Genomic DNA, 8,566 nt, shown 5'->3' with positions numbered 1-8,566 from the left:
AGAGGAAGACCCCCAACGAGATGGATCAGCCAGGTGGCATCATTGATGGACTCAAGTGTGGCAGCGGTAGTGAGGTTGGCCCAGGATCGGACATTTTTTCGTTCTGCTGTGCATGGGGTCGCTATGAGTCGGTTCTGACTCGATGGCACCTGACAACAACAACAATGCTATCAAATTAAATATTATCAAAAGAAACATGGAGGTAATGAAGCTAAATAGAAAAGTTCAAATGGCAGCTCGAGAAGACAAAGACAAATACTATAACAAAATATGAAAAAACCTGGAGTTAAACATGAAAACAGTCAGCTTTTCTTAAACTGAAGAAATTAAAAAACAATTCAAGCCTTGACTTGATATATTGAAAGATTATGTGGCAAAATATTGAACGACGCAGAAAGTATCAAAAGAAGATGGAAAGAATACATAGAATCACTTTACCAATAAGAAATGGTCGATGTCCAATCATTTCAAGAGGTAGCATATAAACAAGAGCCAATGTTACTGAAAGAAGAAGTCCAATGTGCACTGAAACAAATGGCATAGAACAAGCCTCTGGAAATTTATGGAATACAAATTGAAATCTTCAACAAATTGGTGCAGCATTGGAGGCACTCATTCATCTATGCCAAGTATTTGGGAGAAAATTACCTGGCCAACTGACTGGAAGAGATCCATATTTGTGCACATTCCAAAGAAAGGTGACTCAACAGAATGAGGAGATCATTGGACAACATCATTAATATCACATGCAAGTCAATTTTTGCTAAAGATAATTAAAAAACTGCTGCAACCGTACATTGACCGAGAACTGCTAGAGATTCAAGAAAGATTCTGAAGAGGATGTGGAATGAGGAGTATCATTACTGATGTCAGATGTTCTTGGCTGAAAGGTAAAAATATCAGAAAGATGTTTACTTGTGCTTTTATTTACTACACAAAGGCTGTTAATTGTGTGGACCATGACAAGCTATGGACACCATTGTAGAGAATGAGTACTCCAGAACACTTGATTGTGTTCATGAGGAATTTATACCTAGAACAAGAAGCAGTTGTTCAAACCGAACAAGGGAACACTAAATGATTTTAAGTTAGGAAATGTGTGTGCCAGGGTTGTATTATTTCACCATACTTATTCAACCTCTGTGCCGAGCACATAATCTGAGAAGTTAGATTATATGAAGAAGAACATGGCATCAGGATTGGAAGAGGATTCATTAATAACCTGTGATATGCTGATGATATAACCTTGCCTTGGTGAAAGCACACAGAACTTAAAATACTTACTGATGAAGATAAAAAACCACAGCCTTTGGTATGGGTTGCACCTCAATATAAAGAAAACAAAAATCCAATAAACAACATCCATAAAAATGGATAAATGTTTGAAATTGTCAAATATTTTATTTTGCTTGGATCAACCATCAACACTCATGGAAGCAGCAGTCAAAAAATCATATGGCATATTGCATTAGGGAAATCTGATGCACAAGACCTCTTTAAATGTTCAGAAGAAAAGACGTCAATTTGTGGAATAAGATGTGCCTGACCTAATCTATGGTATTCAATAACCTCATGTGAATGTGAAAGTTGGACAGTGAATAAAGAAAACCATAGAAGAACAGATACATTAAAGTTACAATGTTGGAGGAGACTATTGAAAGTAACATGGACTGCCAAAAGAACAAACAGATCCATGTTGGAAGAAGTACACACACAAATTCTTTGTAATTTGGGATGACAAGACTTCATGTGTCAAACTTTGGAGTTATTATTAGGAGGTACCAGTCCCTGCCATGGTATTTTCAATAACTTCATATTCATGCAAAAGTTGGACAGTGAATAAGGAAGACCATAGAAGACTTGATGCTTTTGAGTTATGGTGTTGGAGGAGAATATTGAAAGTGCCGTGGGCTGCCAAAAGAAGCAATAGATTCGTTTTGGAAGAAGTGCAGCCAAAGTGCTCCTTGGATGCCAAGATGTCCAAACTTCGTCTCTCATACTTTGGACATATTTTGAGGAGGGACCAGTCGCTGGAGAAGGATATCATGTTTGGTAAGGTGAAGGGTCAGAGAAAAAGAGGAAGAACCCTAATGAGATGGATTGGCCAAGTGGCAGCATCAATGAACTCAAGCGTGGCAACAGTAGTGAGGTTGGCCCAGGATAGGGCAGTGTTTCGTTCTGCTTTGCATAAGGTCATTATAAGTCGATATTGACTCGGTGGCACCAAACAAAAACAACAAGCCAGTCCCTGGAGAAGGATATCATGATTGGTAAAGTAGAGGGTAGGAGAAAAAGAGAAAGACCTCTGAGGTGGATTGGCACAGTTACAGCATCAATGGGCTCAAGCATAGCAAGGATTGTGAGGTTGGTGCCAGACTGGGCCGTGTTTTGTTCTGTCCTTTAGAAGGTTGCAATGGGTCACAAGTACCAACCTGATGTCACCTAATAACTACAATAATGTTGTATCAATCTCATGTTTCCTCAATTTCAGACTGCAGAAGTTGATAGAAAATTTCGATTTCCTCATCTATGACTTAAGCAATTTGAATTATTGTCATATTAATTGCTATTCCTTGTAGGTGTGTGGATATTTTCTTATCACTAACAACACTGTATTTCAGGGTAGATCTTAAAATTTAATTTTTTTTACATTGAATGAGATGCCATTCCTCTTTAATTCTGGGCATATGATTATTTGGCTGAAAAGGACAATAACATCCATATTATTTTTCACAGCATCCAATTTTCATAGATTCATACTTTGTACATTTTATGTTCTGCTTATTAATGAATATTGGCAACTGTTTCTTCTCATTTTGAGTCTTACCGCATTAGTAAATGATGGTCCTAGAAGCTTTGCTCCATCCACATCATTAAGTCAATTCTACTTTGAGAAGGAGCCTGGTAGCGTAGTGGGTTACGAGTTAGGCTGCTACCCATAAGGTGGAATCTACCAGCTGCGCAGTGGGAGAAAAATGAGGCTTTTTGCTCCTGTAAAGATTTACAGCTTCAGAAACTCTATGGAGGCTCGCTAAGAGTCTGAACAGACTCCACGGCACACAACCACCATCACCACTACTTTCCTCAGTCTTATTTTGAATGTCTTCCAACCTGAGGAATTCATCTTCTGACACCATACTACACAATGTTCCACAGCTATTTATATGGTTTTCAGTGGCTAATTTTTAGTAGAGATCCATATCTCCTTCTTTCTTGTCTGTCTTAATCTGGAAGTTCACTGAAACCTGTCCACCTTGGGTGATCCTGCTAATATTTAAAATACCTGTTTCATAGTTTCCAGAAACATATCAACATGCAAGCTACCACAGTACAGCAGAACCAACTAATAGAAAAATCCAATATGTAATCAAGATGCATTTATAATCACTGGTGATTGGAATACGAATGTTGGAAACAAGATAATACAATGTAGTTGGAAAATATAGTCTTGATGCTAGACATTATGCTAGAGGTCACATGATAAAATTTTGCAAGAGCCCCAATGACTTTCTCATTGCAAATACCTTTTTTCAACAATGTAAGTGGTGGCTTTATATTCAGGCCTCACCAGATAGAATATATAGGAATAAATTCAATTGCCTCTGTGGAAAGAAATAATAGAAAAGTTCAATATCACCATTCAGAATGAGACCAAAGGCCAACTCTGCAATAAACAATCAATTTTTCATATGCAAGATCAAGCTGAAGCTAAAGAAAATTAAAACAAATCCACAACAGCCAAAGAACAACTTTTAATATAAAACCCTATACAGGGTCACTATGGTCGGAATCGACTCAACGGCACTTCACAACAACAAACCTGAATTTAGCAACATCTCAAGAATAGATTTGACACATTAAACACTACTGATTGATGACCAGGTGAGTTGTGGGATGGCATCAAGAACATCACACATAATTGTGGAAGGAGCAATGGGCTCAGGCATAGCAGCAACTGTGAGGTTTTCCCAGGACCAGGCACTGTTTCATTCTGTTGTACACAGAGTCACTAGGAGTTGGTACTAACTGGATGGCAACTAACAACAGTGTTTCCTCATGATTTAAAATATAATTTTGTGATTTTATTTTTATTTTAGCTTTTCCTACAATGCCAACTTTAGCAGTACTATATATTTCAAAGAGTCCTGGGATGGCACTGTGAGTTAATGTGCTGGATTGCAAAGTCATTTGAACCACAAGGTTGGCAGTTCAAGCTCACCAACAGCTCCTCAGATACCCTATACAGGATTGCTATGAGCCAAAACCAACTCAACGGCACTTAACAACAACAATGCATTTCAATGTCAGCTATAATTGATCCATACAGTAAGGTTCCTACAGCTAGCACTTGCTAAAATTTCTATCTGAATCCTTCTCTCTAGTAAAAGAATACTCATCTTAACGATGTACCACTAATTACAACGATGTGCCAAGGTTAAGATCTTACCTGCCTGCTGAAGCTTGAGATTTAAAGACACTTTTTGCTGTTGTTGTTATGTGTTGTCCAGTCAGTATGGGCTCATAGTGAACATATGCATAATAGAATAAAACACTGCTTGGTCTTGTGCCAACCTCATGTTTGTTGCTACACTTGAGCCCATTGCCACTTACCCAGGCATAATTGGGAAAGAACATCTATCTGGCATAATATAAACTACCACAAGCTTCCTAAATGGACTATGTTTATTAACATTCCACAAGAGGCTAAAGTCGTTTGGACCGGGCCGGTCAGGATTTCCAATCTTTCGGTGTTACCTGTTTTTCTAAATTTAATTATTTGCTTATTTCCCAAGGACCCTAGTCCAATGTACTCATAGTTACTGATGTTTGAGTCTAAAGGTGTCCTTTTTTCTAGTAAAAGTCTAGTATCTCCTATGATTGGCTATCTTTCATAGTGGTCACCCTCTAGTTTTAGTTAGATTACCTACATAACCATCAAGGCAATTCCAACTCATAGTGATGCTAGAGGACAGAATTTAAGTGCAATCGAGTAGTTCCCTACTCATAGCAACCCTGTATAGTGTTTCTCAGGAGAAACTGGTGAATTTGAACCTCTGACCTTGAGGTTCAAACTGACCTTGCGATCCAGTGCATTATCTCACAGAGCCACACCAGGACTCCATAGGACAAAGTAGAACGGTCCTATAGGGTTTCCAAGGCTGTAATCTTTATGACTTCATTTTGCTCAGATCAACCATCAACACTCATGAAAGCAGCAGGCAAGAGATCAAATGACGTATTGCATTAGGCAAATCTGCTCCACAAGACCTTTTTAAAGTGTTGAAGAGCAAAGATGTCACTTTGAGAACTAAAGTGTGCCTGACCTAAGCCATGGTATTTTCAATAACTATCAAAGAATTGATGCATTTGAGTTATGATATTGGAGGAGAATTTTTAAAATATCACGGACTACCAAAAGAACAAATTCATCTACGTTGGAAGAAGTATAGTCAGAGTGCTCTTTATAAACCAGAATTTCCAGACTTCACTCATACTTCGGATATATTGTCAGGAGGGTTCAGTTCCTAAAGAAGGGTATCATGTTCAGTAAATGGAGGGTCATAGAAGAAGAGGAAGTCCCGCAATGAGATGGACTGGCTCGGTGGCAGCAGTGATGGGCTCAAATGTAACAACAATTGTGAGTTTGGTGCAGGACTGGGCAGTATGTTGTTCTGTTGTGCATAGGGTCACTATGAGTCAGAACTGACATGATGACACCTAACAACAGCATACACCTTATGATAAGTGTTGGACTGACGACCACAAAGTTATTGGTTCACACCCACCAGCATCTCCCTGGAAACCCTACTGAGATGAGTTGGAACTGACTTGATGGCACACAACAAGAACACCAATCTTTGCGGCTTTAGATTGCCAGACCTTTCTTCTACTGAGTGGTTGATGGGTTCAAACCACTGACTTTTCAGATAGCAACTGAAATGTAACCACTCTACCACCAAGTCTCCTTATCAACCTTCATAAACAAAGTCAGATTTTATATTATAGGGAGACTTTTGTCCAAAAATTGCAGATCTAGACAGAAGCCTTTCTTAATTGATAAACTGAACCTCAAGGGCACTCACCAAACCTTAGATTTGTACATCCATTAAAAAAATAAAAAGAGAGAGACAGAGAATAGCAGGCACAGAGAGTACAGATGTGTTGTTGTTGCTGTTGACAGAAAAAGATGCTGAGGCTTTCAAGAAGAGAAATGGAAATGAACAAATAAACCCAGAGAACAGGAGCTGACATGCAGTTTCATATCTGATGGAACACTTCCTTCACTTGTGTGACAAGGAAATTGAGAACAGAACTCCCAGCAACATTATACAAAAACAAAATCTTAAAAAGGAACACAGAGAGGCATAAAAGTGATAGATGAAGAGGTCCTAAGAGGTGGCCTGATCAAACAGCTTGAAAACGGTTGTGAATGAGACCATGTGGTGCTTTACTTCTGGCTGCTGCTGTTGTCTTCTGGCGACTTCACCTCAGCTGGCTCCTGCATTAAATGGGGTTGGAATAAAGAGTTCTTTTTGGTGGACTAAAAAGGATCTTTCAGTTCAAATGTGAATTTGAAGGACCCTGAATTTCTAACCAAGAGCAAATAGGAAAACTAGGACCAAAAAACTGTAGCACAATAGCTCCCTTCCTAACACACAGAATGTACCCAAAGGACAATAGCCATCAGTTCTCAAAAGTTTAATTTGAAGGTTTTTGAGAATCCTTGAGACTCTTAAAGAGGGTCTGTGTAGTCAGAAAGTGGTCCTGGTGGCTGCTAACCACAAAATCAGTGGATCAAATTCACCAGCTGCTCTGCCAGAGAAAGAGAAGTCTGTCCCTTTAAAGTCTATAGTCTTGGAAACCCTACAAAGCAGTTCTCTCTCCTATTGGGTCATTATAAGTCAGAATCAACACAGTGGGATTGGTTTGAGGTTTCAGTACAGTCAAGATGATTTTCAAAGTAACACTAAAACATTGCCTGCTTCACTTTTATTCTCTCATGAGTATATGCAGCCCTGGTGTGATGCTGCAAGGTAAAGAAATGGACTGCGAGGTCAGTTTGAAACACAGGCCGGTGGTTCAAACTTACTAGCCACTCCTTGGAAAGACTATACAGGCACTTTACATTAACAACAACAAGAACCTAACATGCAATGACATTCTCATTCTGAGAGCTACTGGAAATTGTGCTTATATATTCTGTGACTTTCTAATTTTGTATATTTAGGATATGGTGGTGGGAGTGGTTGTGTGTCATCAGTCTGTGCTGACTAATAGCAACCCTATATAGGGTTTCAGAGGCTGTGACTCTTCATGAGAGAAGAATGCCCTATATTTCTCCCTATTTAGGATATTGTTGTTTTTAAGTGTCATAGAGTCAATTCTGACTCATAGTGACTCTTTATATGGTTTCTGAGGAGTGACTGGTGAGTTTGAACTGCCGACCTTGTGGTTAAAACCTATCTTGTGGTCCAGTGCTTATCCTTCAGTGCCATATTCATATATGCTCTTTCAGGGATTAAGTCAGTTGGTTCTCAGTTCTTTTATTCTGTTGTCACTGGCTACCAGCTACCTCACTTACTTTCTCTGCCTCTGAAAACTTTTACAGCTTTTGAAAATCCTATATAGAGTTGCTCACCATGAGTCAGAATCAACTTGATGACAATGAGTTTGGTTGTGAGTTTTCCGGTTCAAGCCAACATTACAATCCAGCACATTAACCCACAGAGCCACACCAGGACTAAATAGGATAAGTACTTGACCTCAAGATCAATTTTAACTGTGGTCCAAGCTCACCATATGCTCCTCAGAAACAGTATACAGGATCGCTGTGAGCCGGGCACATAACAACAACATATAATTTAGTACCTACTCTATTGAGAGGACAACAAGATGGCAGATTGGGTAGACATGCAGTGAGGATCTCCGTCAGTAACAACACAGAATACCAGACCAAGTAGGTTAAGGGGATGATGCTAGAACTCTGAAACACATATAAAGAAATATTTAGAAGGTTGGAAGACTTAAAGCTATGGAAATTTGTAGCAGAATCAAGAAATCCATTGGTTTCTAATTCAAGGTGCTCAGCTGCTACAGGAGAGAACATCTTGGGGTAAGACAAGTGGGGGAAGGATTAGAACAGCCACAAACACCTGACAGAATCGCGGAGATACAGGTGTGGACATATTTTTTTTTGTATCTGTTCATTGATCTCTTGCTGTCTGTGCACCTCCATTCTGGTGACTAGAGAGGCTATCTGAGTGAATGGACACCCCACCCCCACCCCTGGAGGGTTCTACTACATATGAGCACAGATCTCCTTGAAATTTAAAGTGACAATTTCCAATTAAAACCAAATGGCCATCATTTGTTTGTCAGTTTTTTGTACTGTGGTGGTTTGTGAGTTGCCGTGATTCTGAAAGCTATGCTACCAGTATTTTAAATACCAGCGGGTCACCCATAGTGCACAGGTTTCAGATGAGCTTCCAGACAAAAACAGACCAAGAAGAAAGAGTGCTGAACTACTTCTGAATATTTAGACACTGAAAACCTTATGAATAGCAGA

At 39.2% G+C, this 8,566-nt stretch overlaps 1 pseudogene; it reads left to right on the top strand.

Annotated features, from left to right (window-relative positions):
- The window catches only part of LOC102829173, a 90,252-nt pseudogene that overhangs the window by 58,477 nt on the left and 23,209 nt on the right, over window positions 1–8,566 (top strand).

The sequence above is a fragment of the Chrysochloris asiatica genome, unplaced genomic scaffold (genome assembly GCF_000296735.1).
Source record: "Chrysochloris asiatica unplaced genomic scaffold, ChrAsi1.0 scaffold00048, whole genome shotgun sequence".
Lineage (NCBI taxonomy): Eukaryota > Metazoa > Chordata > Mammalia > Afrosoricida > Chrysochloridae > Chrysochloris > Chrysochloris asiatica.
Note: the sequence above shows the minus strand (reverse complement) of the source record. Positions and strands in the feature narration are given on the sequence as shown.